Below are 7,894 nucleotides of genomic sequence, written 5' to 3'. Positions count from 1 at the left end.
GTGGAAAACACAGCATCCATTCACTAATTGCCTTATGCATCACAGGGTTGGCCGGCAGCAAGAAAGAGAGAGGGGAAGCGAACCACACCCCATGAGCAAATTGACAATCCAATAGTATATGATCGATGGACTCCAATTCGCCACATCTGCTGCATCAATGATCAAAATGTTCAATCTTCTTAGACAATTCGACTGCCGAAGGTAAGGCTCCTGCACACACTCTCCATAGCATATGTTTGATTTTTGGTGCTACATGACAATTCCAGATGTTTTTCCATACCACCGAATCCACTATATGTTTGTGAGACACCCTTGATGATAATGGCTTGTTACTTCTTTCCATCTCTCTCAAATTTAGAATATGGTGGTATGTAGATTTAACTGAGAAAACCCCACTTCAACCTAGACCCCAAACCGCCTCCAGGAAAAGTGATCCTATCTATAGAATTCCTCGCACCCGACAAACACCAAAAAACCCCCCCATGATCTTGACCCACAACAACCGAGACCGAACAACCCCGGATCGGCAACCGATTTAAAAGGAGAAAGGACCATAAGCTCCCAAACTCGATAGAAGCCACCCCAACGCCCACACAGGCCCGAAAGAACTTCCACCCGAAGGCCCAGCCCAAGATAGATTATACAGCGAGTGATAGGAAACCGAGTTGGGAAAATAAACGCCAGACGACCAAACACACGGTTACCCCACTTCTAGGCTAGTGTGAATAATAGAGCCATATTCTGCAAGTATGGGTCCCTAAAGCCTAATCCACTCTTATCGTTTGACTGGCATAGCCTCTCCCATGACACCCAATAGATCTTTTTTTTTTTTTTTTAATTTTCTTCTCCTCTCCAAAGGAAATTTATAGCATCATTCTTGATCTTTTCATGGTGGGATTTGGGGAGTATAAAATGGGAAGCTGCATATTTGTTGATGGTAACTCCAATGGATTTAAGAAGTACTTCTTTCCTATCCATAGACAGAAGGTTAGATTTCCGTCCCTGCATTCTGTTGCTTGCTCTTTCTTGAATCTCTCTGAACCCCTCCTTCTTAGAAGCTTTAAATTCGAAGGAAGACCCAAGTATTTTTTTGGGGGGGGCCCCAAAAGGAATCTTCAAGATTCTTGAAAGCCATCTCTTGATTCTAGGAGCAGTGTTAGGGCTGAAATAGATAGAAGATTTTTGTTGGTTGATTTGTTGACCACTTGCATCACAAAATAGCTCTAGATAGGCTTTGATGTTGTGAAATTCCTGTGAGTTAACCACTGAAAATAGCACTGTGTCGTCAACAAATAAGAGATGAGATATTGGGGTAGTTCTATTTCTCACCTTCAGCTCCCGACATGAGATTTTCCTATAGAGCAACTCTAAGAACAGAATTAAGGGCTTCAGTACATAATACAAAGATAGCAGGGGAGAGGGGGTCACCCTGTCTAATCCCTCTAGAAGGCTCAATAGATCCTCTCGCAGCTCCATTCACCAAAATTTGATAGACACAAATTTGATGCATGACATAACTAAGTTTACCCGCTGATCACAAAAGCCCAGCTTTGATAGTGTTCCTTCCACAAACTTCCATTCAAGACTGTCATACGCCTTCCTTATATCAAGCTTTAAGGCCATTGCTTTCTTTTTTCCTTTCTTCTTATTCTTGATATAATGAAAGCATTCATCAGCCACTAGAATGTTGTCAGATATGCTTATGTTGGGGACAAAAGCAGACTGGAGTTCACTAATGATCCTATGTAGAATCCCTTTCAATCTAGTTGCTCACTTTAGTCACTATTTTTACAGTGACATTGCAAAGACTGATAGGCCTAAATTGATCAATAGTATTAGGTTGGTTACACTTAGGAATTAAACATATATAAGTAGAATTAATTTCCTTAGGCTGGGGGAAGTCCGTTAGGTCTTGGGGATTTGAATGGGGCCATCTCACCCAAAGCAGCCTTAATTTCCTCCTTTGCTAGGGGGTTTCATCAACATTATGTTATCTTTTTGTGTGACTTTAGGCTAAACCGATGAAAGAACATTAATGAGAGCTACTTCATTAATACCTTTAGATGCATATATGTCTTTGTATCTATCCAGCACCTCTTTAAACATTTCTTCTTCAGAACTAGTCCACCTTCCTGAGCTCAATTTCAACTTCAAAATTATGTTGTGGTTCCTTCTTTGAATGGTAGAAGTTTGAAAAAACTTTGTGATCCTGTCTCTAGCTTTCAACCACATCTCTCTTGATTTTTGAGCCCACATTTCTTCTTCTCTTTTTAGCTCTATCTCCAGCACTGATGCCGGTTTATCTTCCCTTTTCTCGTTATCTTGTGAAGGCTGTTGGAGAGTACCTTCTAATTCCTTAAGAAGATATGAGATTTTAGTTTGCACATGGCCAAACATATCTATGTTCCACTTTTTGAAAATACTTTCTTAACATTCTTGGCCTTGGCCATTAACTTCCCAACAGAATCCTCTCCACCTTCAATACCCCAAGCTTGGTTGGCCACACTTTTGCACTCCTTGTGTTGGAACCACATTGATTCAAACCTAAAAGGTCTTACCCTTGAACTTCTACCTCCCACATTGTCTATCACAATAGGCAAATGATCAGAACTAGTTATGGGATGCACCACCACCGAGGCCTCTCCAAATTGGTTTCTCCATTCAGCATTGGCTACAACTTTGTCTAACCTCATCCTGATGTTTGTTCCTCCTTTCCTCCTGTTGTTCCATGTGAATTGAGGGCCTTGAGAACCAAGATCAATAAAACAACAATCATCCATCATCTTTTTGAATCTGACATTGTCATAGTTATTGGCATTAGACCCCCTATCTTCTCCTTCCAAGAAACAAAAGAGTTAAAATCACCAAAACATAACCATTGCCCACTTCTATTCCCTACTCCAACGTTCTTTTACCTCTCTCCAGTTCCCCATACACCATTGTAATGTAAAAAGAATTTGCTCCATTGAAAGAAACTTCTGCATCAATGAATCTTTTATTTGATTCAAGAATGTTCAAAGTGATAGAATTTCCATAAAGCACTGCCAGCCCCCAGCTTTCCCAATAGGCTCCTCAGTGAACGCATTGTTAGGACTCACTTTTTTTCCTACTCTTCTCAGCACCTCCATTTTATTTTTTGTTTCCATGAGAAATATAATTTCAGGCCTCACCCCTCTGAGAGGTTTTTCAAAGCTTGAACTATCAATGACCTCCCAACACCTTGACAGTTCCAGCTAATTATCTTCATAACTCCCTATGGTGTTGATAATCCCCAACATCCAAGCAACCCTCCTCTAAAAAATGGACGGAAGTAGGTTCTTTCTTTAGCCTCTGGTCCATACTTTCTTCAATCAGCTCCTGCTCATCCAATTCCTCTAAGTGGGCATGTTTGAACTTTTTTTTTTATTTGGAAACCTTACCAGCAATAGATCATATAGTATAAGGCTGAACTAAGCTCTTCTTCTAGCTAGCTTTTTCAGATTTCTACTCTCACTCCCATTTTGAATACCACGTTGGCTAGAGCTTCCTTGATATCTATTGTCAGTCTACTGAATTTTCTTTTCACGTGTGTATTCTCCTCTCTTTCTCTCTCTCTCCTTGTTGACTAGATTATCCCTTGTCATATGTATTAACAAATGTTGTCTTTGGCACTGCATTATCTTTAGACCAGCTATGTTGAATCATAGTAGGATGACTTTTGCAATCTTCTTCTAGGGGAAAGTTTGGTTGATGGAAGTTAGGCTCAGTTGGAAGGCTATTTGAGAAGCTTGAGAGGTGATAGAGATATTGGACAGCATAGGTAATAGGGTCAGCAGATTTGGGGGACTTTCTTGAAATTAATGTAATTGATTATGAATGGCAACCAATATCTGTAGGGCAGATGTTTCATTGGGATTCACATTGGCAAAAGGTGGACTGTTGCCTTTTGAGGTGACCAAGGTATGAAAATTGGCAGTAGGATAATTTCTAGATCCCTTGTGTAAATTTGTCTCTTGACTTTGGGTTAATGGGTTATCAAAGATGACAGGAGTGCAAATTTTGACTTGTGTAACACTCCTGTCAGTTGATGTGACAAGAATAGAGGCTGTTGTCACACCCCACCCGCCGGTCTCGGTTATCCGCCTGACAACTCGTCAAAGTGAACCGTCACAGGATCTACGGTCTTACCCATCAATAATAATAGAGCAAATTGCACTGACACCCCAAAATGGAAGTCTTAAAGCACTGACACCCCATTTTATGTTTAAAAAACACAGACACCCCAATTCAATAAATACACTAGTCCATTCTGTTAGTGGAACTATTAACCCACTTGTTAACTTTTTTTAAATCTCGAAATACCCTTACTAAAATTTGAGGGGGAAAAATCCTTTGGAAACCTTCGTGGCTTCGTAGGCGGAAGAAGCGACTATTCCCACTGCAACTCCTTGCCTCAGTATATCAAACGTTGCTCTATTATCGGAATTCTGGTGATCTTGCGAATCTTTTCATGAATAGATTTGTAGTCAACCAATAACGAAATTGACATCATCATCATTAGGCAGCTCAGACGTCTCAGCTGCTTCTGCAAGCATCATGGCAATGGTAGCCTTAATAAGTTGCCAAGTCGACATTATCCATGAGAATCGTGCTCCCAGTAATTGTAGATGCCTACCACCATTTCCCTCATTCCCAAATTTAAGCAACTATTGGCGGCTTCATTCTCATCAGTAATATCATCAGGACTGCAATACGCAGTTTTCTAAAACACATTTATAATTTTCTCAAAATTATCTATTGAGATACATCCAGATTCATCATTGTCTTCACCACTAAACTCATTATTAAGAATTCCTCATCATCAGACTGTATATCATAATTGGCTGTTGTCTTCATCAATACTCTTGCCACTTCATCCTTTTTCATTTGTGATGTATCTCTCAGACTCTAAGGTCGCACAAAAGGAATATAGTTCTTCTCCCCATTTTCTGCTACTTCTTGTAATCCAGGTACATGAAAATTATTTGTTTTGAGGGTATCATATTACGATCATCTAATGCATGTATAACAATGGTATTACCACTAGAAAAGCAGAACTGTAGCCGGTAAACAGAGCTTCCGGCACCTGAATCGTTGGAACGATTGTGAAAAAATTGATGAAGGGAGAGACAAGAGAAACGATTGCAAAAAACTGATCAGGTGAGGAGCACGATATTCTGCTTTCTTTTATAGTTCTCTTTAATGGATTTGAAATTTTACATGAAAACACTAGATCTCAAGGTTTTATCTAACAGATAAGACAAGCAGGTTGTGCCCACCAAAGGAATTATTGTGGAGTTGTCTTTTAAGGAGGAGTGGAAGAGGAAATTAACGATGGCGAAGGAACTTCTAAGGTTTTGAGTGAACTGCAATGGAGGTTTGAGGCGGTGGATCTGCCACTGCTGATTGTTCACGAAGGAGGATAATGCAAGATAGTCGACTGACTCGGACATGTTGCATCAGATCGATGGTGAACCTCAGGAGAATGTTGATTTGGTCTTTGGCGAGATCGTCGACTGGCTCCACAGATGGGCCGGCGAACCACTGTTTGCTACTTCGCCTCCCTCACCACTTAGTTATGGCCACGTTTAGTCTTTCTTGAACGGATTCATCTTGTAAATTTGAAATTTTTAAGTTCTTGAGTGTTAAATAAAAAAAGTCTAATTTTTAAGTCCCTGAATGTTAAATAAAAAAAAATCTTTAAGGGTATAATAGTCTTTTAAGATTGTATAACTAACCATTCTAACAGAATAGGACTAGTGTGTTTTTCAAACATAAAGTGGAGTGTCAATGCTTTTTGGCATCCATTTTGGGGTGCCAGTGCAATTTGCTCATAATAATAAATACAAGTATAGACAATCAAGAGCAAGAATAAGTGCAATAATTAATAAAAAGGTTACAGGAGTCCAAATACTCCAATAAATATCCAAGAAAGAATCAAAGGAAAGAATTTAGAATCAAATGTAATATCGAGTTCAGCGGAAGCAAGATAAATAAAATAAATAATCCTCTTTCCGGTTTTCTTTTCTAAATTAGCAAGTAAAGGGGGTCCTCCTATCTTTCTCCATATGATCATCAAAATCTTGGCAATCTGCCTCCGTCGGCCATCAATGGGTTCTATAAGCGCACACCAAGCATCTTCAGGAGGCTTCATGCTCTGCAAGTTCATGTACCACTATCTGTGCCACATCAGCTTCATACGAGAAGGCTCTTTCATACGAATCATCTCCAACTTCTGATGTTGTGCCGCCATCTGTACACTCATTAATATATACAATGAAAGGAATGAGTTATGAGGAACTCAATAAGGAACAGACAATTCTCATATATATGTCAATACAATCCACGAATACATATACAAAATGATATGGATGGTATGCAAAAATATGAATGCTATTAAGATCTAATTATGCAAGTCTCTGACAGTTGACATGCTTTAAGATATACATCAGCCCTCCTCTGGGTAGGTCTAGTCACTCTGATCCAGCAATAACTGGTTACCTCTGTAGGGATCCTGGGCAAAGGGGTAAGTCCACACTTGGCTCTCAAACCATGGTTGGGGTTACACCACGACCATTGGCAATGAGTACTGGCACATGTCAGGGTTTCTAATCCAATGCAAGTCATAATGGTAACATACTATATGATGTCCATATACTTCCCCTATGGCACCAACCAACTCGGTTCAGTATCCTTCGCAACCTAGGAGTGAGAACCCTCACGGACTGGCTACCGCTGTTGGACTCTACTCCTTAACCCTATGGTCATCCACATATTATTGGGGTGGATGCTCTCATGACTCCTCATGACACCTGGTCCGCTCCTTGGACGTCCATGAACCCAACCCTAACATATGCAACCCTACCATTGCATGACCAATAGTGGACCACTGAGTCTCCTCACGGGATTGGTTACCGCTATAGGATGAAGCAGAGTCACGTCACCATTGTCACGGGTCACCCGGTTTCAATTCCCTGCCGAAAGGGTAATAGTATATGGGGTACCTAGCCATGCAATTCTAGACTCTCCTAGGTATGTCATCCAGTAATCATGATAGTGCTAAAGGCATCAGTGAGCATGTGTCCCATATCACAGCCCTCTGATATCTCCAGCCAAGATATCCTAATGGAATACCCCTTCCATCACAATTACACTACATCACTCTTTATCATACCATGAACAGTTGTGCAACATCATAAAAGATGAAGTACATCAAGGAACACCACAAATAGCAAGTATACAATAAGATTCACATGCTTTATACAATTACAGCAAGTTACATAATCAAAGAATAGTAAATAGAACAACTGAATCATCATGTATATGTAATTGCATATAAATAAGAATGCATGTCCTTACTTGTAATATAGTAGAAGTCCTTTAAATTGCAATCAAACACAATTATAAAACTTTAAGTAGAATGGGACACCTATATGCAGGGTTACAAGAATGTATAAGAGTCAAGAGTCAAAACAAATCCAAAATCAAACCTACACAGTCATTGGAAACCAGCCGGTTGCTTGTGCTGGTCGCTTAGGTTGAGCAACCGCCACTAGTGACCGCCCCAAAAACAGAGAATTTCCAACTCCAAAAATCAGACTTTTGACCATTTGATTTCAATCTGTTTTGGGATGATCTTAGTCCAAATTTCAATATGAATAGGTCTATAACAAAGGGGTGAAATGAAACCCTAAAATTAACAAAGATCAACCACCCAAAATTCTCCCCTTGATTAGATCCATCCATTAACAAATGCAGGGATTCGTTTCTGGACAGGATCTCATCAAGAACATTGGAAAGGGAGTTACAACTAATCAATTGGGTAACCACTAACAAAATGGGGATGGGTTCATATCAATTAGAGGTTAAAAAGAAG

The sequence above is a fragment of the Hakea prostrata genome, chromosome 9, assembly GCF_041222555.1.
Source record: "Hakea prostrata isolate BN-2017 chromosome 9, UWA_Hpros_2, whole genome shotgun sequence".
In the NCBI taxonomy this organism is placed as follows: domain Eukaryota; kingdom Viridiplantae; phylum Streptophyta; class Magnoliopsida; order Proteales; family Proteaceae; genus Hakea; species Hakea prostrata.
This window is presented reverse-complemented; position numbering follows the sequence as displayed.